Below are 11,008 nucleotides of genomic sequence, written 5' to 3'. Positions count from 1 at the left end.
CGTCGACGTTAGGCGGTGAGACGTCGAAGTCGCTAACCTCATGAGGGTATCGGAATAGCGCCCTACTTCGACTTTCAACGTCGAAGTAGGGACCGTGTAGACGATCCGCGTCCCGCAACGTCGAAATTTCTGGGTCCTCCATGGCGGCCATCAGCTGGGGGGTTGAGAGATACTCTCTTTCCAGCCCCTGCGGGGCTCTATGGTCACCGTGGGCAGCAGTCCTTAGCCCAGGGCTTCTGGCTGCTTCTGCGGCAGCTGGGGATCCATGCTGCAGGCACAGGGTCTGCAACCAGTTGTCAGCTCTGTGTATCTTGTGTTGTTTAGTGCAACTGTGTCTGGGAGGGGCCCTTTAAGGGAGCGGCTTGCTGTTGAGTCCGCCCTGTGACCCTGTCTGCAGCTGTGCCTGGCACCCTTATTTCGATGTGTGCTACTTTGGCGTGTAAACGTACCCTCGCAGCGCCTATTTCGATGTGGTGCTGCGCAACATCGAAGTTGAACGTCGATGTTGCCAGCCCTGGAGGACGTGTAGACGTTATTCATTGAAATAAGCTATTTCGATGTTGGCTTCACGTGTAGACGTAGCCTTTATGTGTAACTCTTTGTCCCAACTTGTATTTTGCTCAGACACACTGCTTCCTTCCACAGCGCTGAAGAAGAGCTCAAAAGAATATAACTTTCCCCAACAGATGTTGGTCCAGTCTTAGATACTGACTTTCATTTTTGTCAGTGGGTGCTTTTGAAGAAGTTTGTGTATTTTGGGAAGAGAGGGAGAACTCTGCCCATTTTGGAGGGTGAGGCTATTTTCAGCATATTTATAGGCTTCTTTCATATTCTAGTTACTGAAGTATCTGTCTATTATTGGTACCTTAAGAATTTAATCACTATTAAAATAGTAATGAACTACATCATTACAGCATCATTCATAAATATACTAAAATCATTGCAATCACTTATAAGCTCACTTCACTAATATCCCAGTTTAAAGACGTTATGGCTGGGTCCACACTTGTCCCCAACTTGAAATGGGGCATGTTAATCAGAGCCACAGGAGATTACTAATAAAGTGCTGCAGTGAATACACAGCACTTCATTAAGCTAATTTTCCCCCACGGCAACTTCAAAGTGTCAGACTTTGAAGTGCTGGCATGTGTGTAGCCATGGGCACTTCAAAGTGCTTTTACTCCCCAAAATTTTGTATCAGAGGGGTAGCCGTGTTAGTCTGTATCTTCAAAAACAACAAGAAGTCCTGTGGCACCTTATAGACTAACAGATATTTGGGAGCATAAGCTGTCATGGGCAAAGGCATCTGACAAAGCGAGTCTTTGCCCACAAAAGCTTATGCTCCAAAATATCTCTTAGTCTATAAAGTGCCACAGGACTTTTGTTTTTCAAAATTTTGTAAAGGCACTTCGAAGTGCCCACAACTACACAGCATACTGGCACTTTGAAGTTCGACACTTTGAAGTTGCCACAGGGCAGAATTTTCCTGAGGAAGTTCTGCATATGCTTCGCAGCACTTCATTAGTAATCTCCCATCACCCTGATTACCGTGCTTCCTTCAAAGATGGGGGCAAGTCTAGACATAGCCTATATGTCTTATTCTAGCTTTCTGGATAAAATTTTCAGCAATGTTATTTACATCTAGTTCTCTGGCATGGTGTGCACATTAAGTACAATGATATTATTCCATTGTGTCTCTCCTATTGATGGCTGGAGATAATTTCTTTAAGTTTTCTGAAGGTGCGGAATGAGTGTTCCATGTTTCAGGATGACACAAGTAACATGAGAAGGAGTCTTACAAATTTGCAGTATTCTGAAAGTATAGTCCTTCCAGAGTACAACAAATGACTCCATAATCTCTTTCTTGACAAGCAACAACTAAATTAGACCCAATTGTTTTGTGTGTATAGTCAGGATTGCATTTTGCTATGTGCATTACTTTGCATTAAACATTGAATTTCATCTACCATTTTGTTGACAAATCACACTAGTTTTTTGAGATCCCTTTGCAACTCTTTGCAGTTAGCTTTGGACTTAACAACCCTGAGTAATTTTTATATCATCTGAAAATTTTGCCACCTCACTGTTTACCCGTTTCCAGATCATTTATGAAGATGTTGAATAGGACTGGCACCATATAGGCACTTGGGGGTCAGGCCACTAATTACCTCTTTCCATTCTGAAAATGGAAAATTTAATTCTATCATTTATTTGCTATCTTTTAACTGGAATGCTTTCAGGTAGTGTGTTCAGTCTCATCTGAAAATCCTTAATTTAATGACAAGCCTTTTGTTATGCTGCTTCTCTTTATGAACAAACTTCCCATGGTCAGTGGATATACTAGGCCAAGGAAGCTCTTGCCTTCCCCAGTGCTGTCATTAACCCACTGCTGGACAATGGGGCTGTGGTGCCCCCTACTTTCCCAAAAACCCTACTGCCTCCTCCAGTTCATCTCCCACCCCTACTGGCCCCCTGCTGTTCACCATGGCCCTCTCCCTAGGGGGAAGTGAAGAGCAATGCAGAAAGCTGGCAGACTGAGGCTGCATCTACACTACGAGATAAAATCGAATTTCAAGGCATTAGCTCAACATTAAAATATGACTGTCTTCACAGTTAATACTATCATCTTGATTTATTGTGACATGATATCAATTACAAAATATCAATATTATGGGAATGGTATAGCATGAAATTCCAATTTAAAATCTCAAATCAATGCTAGTGTGGAAGCACCATGGCTTTAATTCGAATTTATTAGCCTCCAGAAGAGTCCTGTATGCATCCCACAAAGCTACATGTTGACCTTTGTTGTGCACTGCTGTCAGGTGTGCAGGAAGAAGGTCAAAGTAAGCCCACGAAGTTTTGATTGAATTTGAATTTGAATTAGAATCTGAATTGGAATTCAGCCGCCCAGCCCTGCAAATAAAAAGGGTGCCCATTATGAAAAAATCCCTTTGCCCATCACATTGCAGTGCTTCGCTAGCCATCACACTGCATAGGTAGCAGTTATCGGTAGCCCCCTACTGCACTCATGAGCACTCAGGGTAGTGATCTGAGTACCACTTCTGAGGCGCTGAAGAGACCCCAGCTTCAATCCACCAGGAGAGTCTGGAGCTTATTGCCATTTGGGGAGACCAGTCGGTGGCAAAGAGACTTGGGGTGGCCAAGAGAAACATAGCAATCTGTGAGCAGATGTCATGCGAGATGACCTCCTGAGGTTACTCCCAGGACTCTATGCAATGCCAGCTGAAGGTGAAAGAACTCCATCAAGCCTATCAAAAAATCCAGAAAGCCAACCAGTGGTCATGGTGGCTCCATCAACCTGCTGTTGTTATCAACAGCTGCACATACATGCTCAAGGGGAACAACCCCACCACAGAGCCCCGTCTGAATTACAACACTTGTGGAAGCCCTGGTATGGAGTTCGGGGTGAGCCTGGAGAAGCTGGGCAGCCCAGAGTAAGAGGGCAGCGGAGAAGAGGAAGGGGGAAATGAACAGGGGACAGAGGAAATTGTGCCAGACATCCCAGAGCACTTCATCATAGACCTGGAATCTGTCCCCTCCACAGCGTTCCCCTCCATGCCAGGTCCCTCCACACCACTCACCTCTATGCTGATCCCTGAGCCCCCCTGGAGCAAGTGGTTTGGGTAAGTATTTATTCTGCATGCTAAAAGCAGGTTGGGGTGTGAATAGCTATACGGTTGTGTGTGGGTGCAGGTTTGCTAGCTATGCTTCTGTGCCCTTCAGAACAGCGTGTTAATGCTGCTTGGGATGGAGCGTGTCTCCTTTTTGGAGTTCTCCTCAAAGGCCTCATCCAGGCACTCTTGTATTCTTTTAACGAGGTTCTTGGGCAGGCCTGACTTTTTGCAGCTTCCACAGTAGCACACCTTGCCATGCCAGGCAACCAGATAGCAATCTGGTGTCATGGCACCAGACAGCATTTTAGCCAATTTCCCAGGCTTTTGGTCACACAGCAGGAGTAGGTGTTCTTTCTCCATATCTGTTAGTTTTAGGAGGGTGATAGGTTCTTTGGCAACATGCAGAAGCATGGGAATTTGCATCTCTCTCTTTTTTTTTTTTTTAACTTGCTTCCTGCCCCTTTACATTTGTCTGCAGTGGCTGGCGGGCACTCTGTTCCCCACCCCACAATGCAGTTTTCAGGCTCAGCATGGCTTCTCCCCCTCACTATGTCCCTTTCCAACCAGCATTTCCTTTCATTTCAGGACTCCGTGATGCCCCGCGGCTGCCAGGCTCTGCTGTGCACTTCCCCTCCCATGTCCCTTCCCCCCCAGCATCTTTTGACTTTTCTGGACTCCCCAGCACCAAGCGGCTGCCGTGCCCTGCTGGGCATTTCCTCTCCCGTGTCCCTTTCCAAGCAGCATTTGTTTTCAGTGTTCAGGAATTCCTCGTGTCCAATGGGGGATTCCTCTGCTGTACTTTTCCCCTCCCATGTCCCTTTGCATCCAACCTTTCTTTGAATTATTTATTCTTTTTATCTTTACATTACTTTTATTGTATATCAAATCACCCAAGCAGCTGTCCATGCGGCTTTAATCAAACCCACCATCCCCTACACGCACCTTGATTACTGGGGAGGATTGCTCCAGGACCGGCCAAAAATTTTTTTTCCACTACCACAGGACACCCCCAGAACACTGAGCCACAACACCTGGCGGCTTCCCCTTCTTTGCAGCCCTACCCTTCCCCTGAAAAGCAAACAGTTGCTTGTAGCTTACCATGTCCACAAAGCAATGTACTCAATAAGTGATGGGAAATGATGTATTGTGAAAAGCACACGTACTAGCCTATCCTTAATAACCCATGAGTGTCCTTCAAAAGTAAAGTTTCACTGATATCAGACACAGAGACCCATTCATTGCACTTCAAAGCACATTGTGTTAATTGTATCTTAATATTTACCTTCATTTTCCAGAGCCAATGCCTAGCATAGCAGAGAAGAACCAAAGACGAAAGAAAAGCAAACAAGATCTTATCCTTCAGCATGTGGAAAACACTGAGGCAGAGCACACCAAGCTGACAAAGGACACTGCTCAGTGGTGTCATAGTATAGCTGAGATGCATGAGAGTCAAGCAGAGTTTAACTAGAGAATGCTTGATCTGCAGCAGCAGCAAGTGGCGACGCAGAGTAACATGGACTCAAAGCTCGTAATGGCCATTACAGAGCAAACGGAGGTCCTGCACTCCCTGCTTCAGCTGCAGAGCGACTCCCAACCCAGCAGTGGAGCAGCACCAGCTGGAGTCTCCTGCTGGCTGGAATCCCCTGAGGAAAGTTCACCCACCATCATTGTGGTCCCCACACACAGGGACAGAGGGACAGGATAGCCTGCTGCTCCAGTCCCCAGGGCCACTGCAAAAGGCTATTCAATCACCCTTGAGAAGGCTTCTTTTCCCTGCAACTTAAACCTCTCCTCCCCCCCAAAATAAAATCATTCCTTGAGTTTGGTGTGATTTCTTGGCATGCAGGAGTGGGGGGAAAACACAAATCAAAGTGGGTGGGTGGGGGAGGGTTGAAGGCACAGCTGCCCACTAATACTCCCTGGTCTGCAGCAGATGTGTGGCTGAGGGAACTGGGAGGGTTGGAGAGGGTGGGGCATGGCTGAAGGCACAGCTGCCTGCCACATGCATTCTACTTACTGAAAGTTAACCCCCTCCAACCAGTAAAAGTGTTCATTTATTAAGACACAGTATGATTTATTGGCATTATGTCACAGAAAAACATGGATAGCATGGGTTTTACAGATTATTCATGAATCTATTTTTTAAAGCATCCCTTATTGCTGCTGTCCCAGCATGGCTATGGATAGATGGTTGTGTAGGCAGCTGCGAGTAAGCCCTCCCTATAGCCTCAGCTTTGGAATTCCAGATTGACAGGAAAATCTCACGGCTGGATTCACATATGTTGTGCAAAATAGCATACGCTGTAATCACAGTGGGGACATTATCTTCAGAATGGTCCAAATGTGTCAATAAACATCTGAATCTCGCTTTTAAACATCCAAAGGCGCATTTCACCACCATTCTGTACCTGCTGAGTCTGTGATTGAAGTTTTCCTTGCTGAGGTCCAGGGCTCCTGTGTAGGGTTCCATAAAGCAGGGAAGCAGAGGGTAAGCAGGGTCTCCCCATATAACAATGGGCATGTCCACATCGCCAATCTTAATTTTCCAATCAAGGAAAAAAGTCCCATCTAGGAGCTTTCGGTACAGTCCATAATTTCAGAATATGTGCACGTTGTGAACTGTCCCTGACCAGCCAACGTGGATGTTGGTGAAACAACCTTTGTGATCTACCAACCCCTGCACCACCATTGAGACGGACACTTTTCAGTTTATATACTCCAAGGCCAGGTGGGCCAGAGCCATGATGGGGATGTGCATGCCATCTATTGTCCCACCACAGTTAGGAAAGCCCAGGGCAGCAAAGCCATCCACTATGGCCTGTACATCTCCCAGGATCACAGTCTTCCTGAGGAAACACCAACAGATTGCATGGACCACCTCCATCACCATGGACCCCACTATACATCTACCCCCCCGCACTGATTTGCCACTGACTGGTAACTGTCAGTCATAGCAAACTTCCACAGTGTATTTGTCACTCGCTTCTGAACCATTAAAGCTGGCCTCATTTTGGTGTTGCTGTGCTTCAGGGCGGGTGCCAGCACATCACAAAGTTCCATAAAAGTGGACTTGCGCATGTGAAAGTTCTGCATCCACTGCTGGTCCTCCCAGGACTCCAAAACAATGTGGTCCCACCAGTGTGTGCTGGTCTCACACGTCCAAAACTGCCGCTCCACTGTCAGCAAAGAATTCATGGCAGCCAGGGGCTGTGAGTTCTTAAACCGCAGTTGGGAGATTTGCTCTTCCAAACCATCCACAGCAGCAGCAGCACCATTATGGTAGCTAACTGTCACTGAGCTTTTTAATTGAAGGAAAAATTGCACGACAGCCAGTGTGGTTGGTGAAATGACCTGTGCTACAATTTAGAGCATTTGGGGATCCATGCTTGCCCTGGAACGCTGCAGCAGGAAATGGTGCGATCTCAGTTCGTTTTTCACGTGGTCACTGATACAGTGAATTCTGGGACAGAGCTTGGAATCCTGGGATTCAAACAAGAAACACCCACAAGCAAACGGGGCTGAGGCACTGTGGGATAGGTACCCACAGTAGACTGCTCCTTCTGTCGATCTTGCACAGGGCAACGGGGACGCAGAGATTCGATGCAGAAAAAAGGTGGGTCGAATTTCAAGAAGCTTTATAGGAGGTTTGGCTGAGAGCTGCTGGATCCAGCAGCTCAGTGGGAGGGGAGGGCCTTCGGGGCAGGAGGAGCTTGTGCTTGGAGAGGCTGCCAGCTGGGGATAGTGCTCAAGGGGGCTGCCAGTTTAGCCTGGTGCTGGGGCCAGCCCAACTCTGGCAGCACGGGGGCCACCTATGCACTTGGGGTGGAGAGGGTATCAGCTCAGCCAGGCACTGGGGCCATCACAGCCCTTAGGGGTCAGAGGAGTGGAGACGCAGTCTGGTGCTAGGAAGGGGGAGGTTGCTGGTGGGCCAGCAAGAGCAGCTTGGCGTGATGTGACAGGGGTAGACAGACCAGGTCTCCTTCAGACAGGTAAGGGGGAGCAGGTGAGAACTCAGAGCTTTTCCTTTTACTGGGAGGGAGGAGAACTGGGGCTCTGGCATGCAGGGTCAAGGGCTTGGGTGGAAGGGATGGGGCCAGCACTCAAACTCTTTTTTGGAGCTTTGGTGTATATGATGAGCAAACCTGTAATGTGAAACACGGGTACAGAGGGGCAGGGACCATTATGGCTCATGGGTGCTGAGTGTAATCAGTTCAGTCACAGAGATCCCCCGAGACTGTCATGATGTGCTGAAAATACCACTGAACACACCTACCTGCCCTCTGGGGTGACCCATAACCCTGTCCTGCTGGGCCAGAAGCTCTGGTCTCCCCCAGTGATGGCACAAAGTTGGGGGTCACTGCCCACAGCAGAGCAACACAGACACGGAGGTACACTGAGCTCTGGGAAAGCTCAGCCGAAAGGACAAAGTACCCAGGTGCAAAGCCCGGGTGAGACCAGAACCACAGATAAATCCATCTTGCTCTGCATAGAGGTTTTATAAAAAGCAAGCTCAGAAGAAGTTTTCCCCCTTTATCAATGAGAGATATGCACAGCTGTTGACCCCTCCACTCACTCGCAGGTCATTTACAGAGGAAAAAAGTAATTTTATTACATACAAAAAGTAGGATATAAGTGGTTGTAAGTGATAGCAGGCAGATCAAAGTAAGTTACTTATGAAAAATAAAAGGAAGCATGCCAGCTAAACCTGGTACATTAAAAGAACGTGTTATAAATCATAATTTCTCATCCTTATCTGTATTTCAGGTAAATTCCTTCTCAGGCCAGAAATGTCTTTTGTGACCTGGGGTCAACAGTTCTTCTCTGCCCTGTCATTTCAAACCTCTCGTTTCCAGGTGTTTTCACATATCCTCTTGAGGCAGGAGACAGCCTATGAAGCCAACTGAAAATAGTAATTGTTTACTTCCCTTTCCTTATATAAAATTTCCATAGGGATGGAACCCTTTGTTCAATACCCTCTAGCTATTTTCTACTTCTTGGCCTATGTAGGGGTATGAGAAATTGAGTGTAAACCACAGCAATTCTACAACTGCTGTGACTTATGCAGGGGCAGGGCCAAGGGCAGAAAGAGTGAGCCCTAGGGAAGTCAGCCCCGGAACACCCCCCTCCCACACCTCTGCTGGAGCTCCTTTACTTTTGACAGCACTTGGTCCTGTGTGCAGGCAGGGTGTCCCCGGGTGGCCAGGCCAACAGCAAGATGGGAGAAGGCGGCCACATTCCACCACTTCCTAGCCATCTCCCTGAAGACCTCCTCATCCCACTACAGGCCGAGGAGGTCCTGGAGCCCTGGCTCCATCCAGGAGGGGGCCTGTATTTTTGGCATCTGGGTGGGGTCTTGCAAGCCCTATGAGGGCTCTGGGGGGACCCCTGGGGCTCATGTGAGGGCTGGCTGGTGGCCATGGCAGTTGTCTTGGGTAGAGGGACTGGTCATGAGGGCACGAAGCAGGAGGCTCTCAGCTTCCTGCCACGGGGTTTCTGGGTCCTGCGTCTTTAAACGCGGCCAGGCCGAGGAAGAATAGACCTTTGGTCCTGGCAAAGCGTGGAAGTGGGTGATATATACATAACGCTTGCCTACTCAGAGTGGAGCATTATTTCCACATACCTTCCCACCATACCAGATAGCACAGTTCCCCTAGAATAGGGGTGGTAATTTGCTGCTAGTAAAAGGCAGCAGTTCCATGCACATTCATCTTCCCTCAGGACAAGCGGGGAGCAGGGACAGAACTGTACCTCACTGAGCTGTCTCTAGGGAATAACATCTCACCAAACTATTTGTGGGGTGATGGAGCTCATTCAATATACCTGGCTCAAGGCACAATCTAAAGGCACAGTCTATCCCCCATATGAATTAGTAACAGCTAATGCTATTTTATGAGATCTTCAATCCTTCTGTAATGCCCTGACCCCACAAGCAATTGCACATAGTTCCCATGTAAGTTTCCCTTCTCCAGCTATCTGGCTTGCTACGTGACATTTGCAACAGCTGCAGCCATTGATACGCATGGCTTTTCCTCTGCATCTGGGGGCAAGCCTCCCATCCTGGGTCTACAGACTTTTGCTAGCAGAACGCACAATGGCCCTCTGAAAATAGCTCTATAGCTATTATGCCTAGGGCTATGAATCCTGGGGGCGGTGTAAGCTGCACCATCAAAGCACCCTCTGCATTGTTACTTTTAATTTGCTAGCATAAGCCCCACCACTGGGAGTCTGCGGATGCGGCCTGGGAGGCTCACTCACAGATGCAGTCTAGGCAGACACTTATTGGACAGACAGTGATATCAAACCCGAGATCATTCAGAAGTTTCCCACAGGGCAGACCTGGTAGAAATCCTGATCTCTTTTCTACCTCCCCAGTTTTGGGAAATAGAGGTATCCATAGTCAGTTTTGTTAACCCCAAATGTTAAACAACCGTGAGGTTGAATTAAAAATAATGATTTTTTGTACATTCTTGGGGTCTTTTGTTGCCCTCTAGTTTCTGAGTCTTTCAGGTGCACTCAGGTCACATTTTCAAGGATTAATCCACAATCGTAAGAGTGGAAACTGTTCCCGCCCCCAAAAATGAAAGCTGAGATCCATACCTATCCACACCTGAGGAGCCACGGTTTCAAAGAGGACACCAAAATATTGTAAGACATCAGATAAAGTCTTGAGAATTAGCAACACTCCACCTCTCTGTCTCTTCTTTAACATTTTGTGCTGTGAAGTGTAACTGCCATATTCCTTTGGGAATTACGCCCCCACCCGCCCTTTCCCAAACGTCTGTGTTCTGGGCTGAAATAGGAATAGGATAGAACTGCATCTCTACCCTTAAAAGGCCAGCACATCCCAGTACAGGTTTTACTGCATCACACTTAACTCCATGGAGATGGAGAACAGTTATAAAGGAAATCATGAAAAACAATAAACAGATGGCAGGCAGACAAAGTCAGCAACTGCTAGATCCCAATGCAAGTGCAGTACTGAGGCCCAAGGACGCTAATTAGGCCTAGTCTGCATTAAAGGGGAAGGTCAAATTAAGATACACAAGTCCAGCTACGTTAACTGTGTAACTTGAGGTGACCTACCTTAATTCGAGCTTCTGTGCCATTTCCACTGTGAGAGGTTAACGGGAGCAAATTCTCCCATTGCATCCCTTATTCCACGTGAGGAGCCGGAGTACTGGCACTGAGGGGGACACCCTCTGAGTTCAATTTTAGTGCGTCCCCACCAGACACACTAAATTGAACTCCAGAAGATCTACCGTAGCAGCATCGATCTTCCCCTGAGTGAAGACTCATTCACCCTGACGGTGAATGTTGATGCATCACACACAGGCTGCGTCTACACGTGAACCCTACATCGAAGTAGCCTA

Source organism: Carettochelys insculpta, chromosome 1 (genome assembly GCF_033958435.1).
Source record: "Carettochelys insculpta isolate YL-2023 chromosome 1, ASM3395843v1, whole genome shotgun sequence".
Lineage (NCBI taxonomy): Eukaryota > Metazoa > Chordata > Testudines > Carettochelyidae > Carettochelys > Carettochelys insculpta.
The sequence above is the reverse complement of the archived record's forward strand: the minus strand, read 5'-3'. Positions refer to the sequence as shown.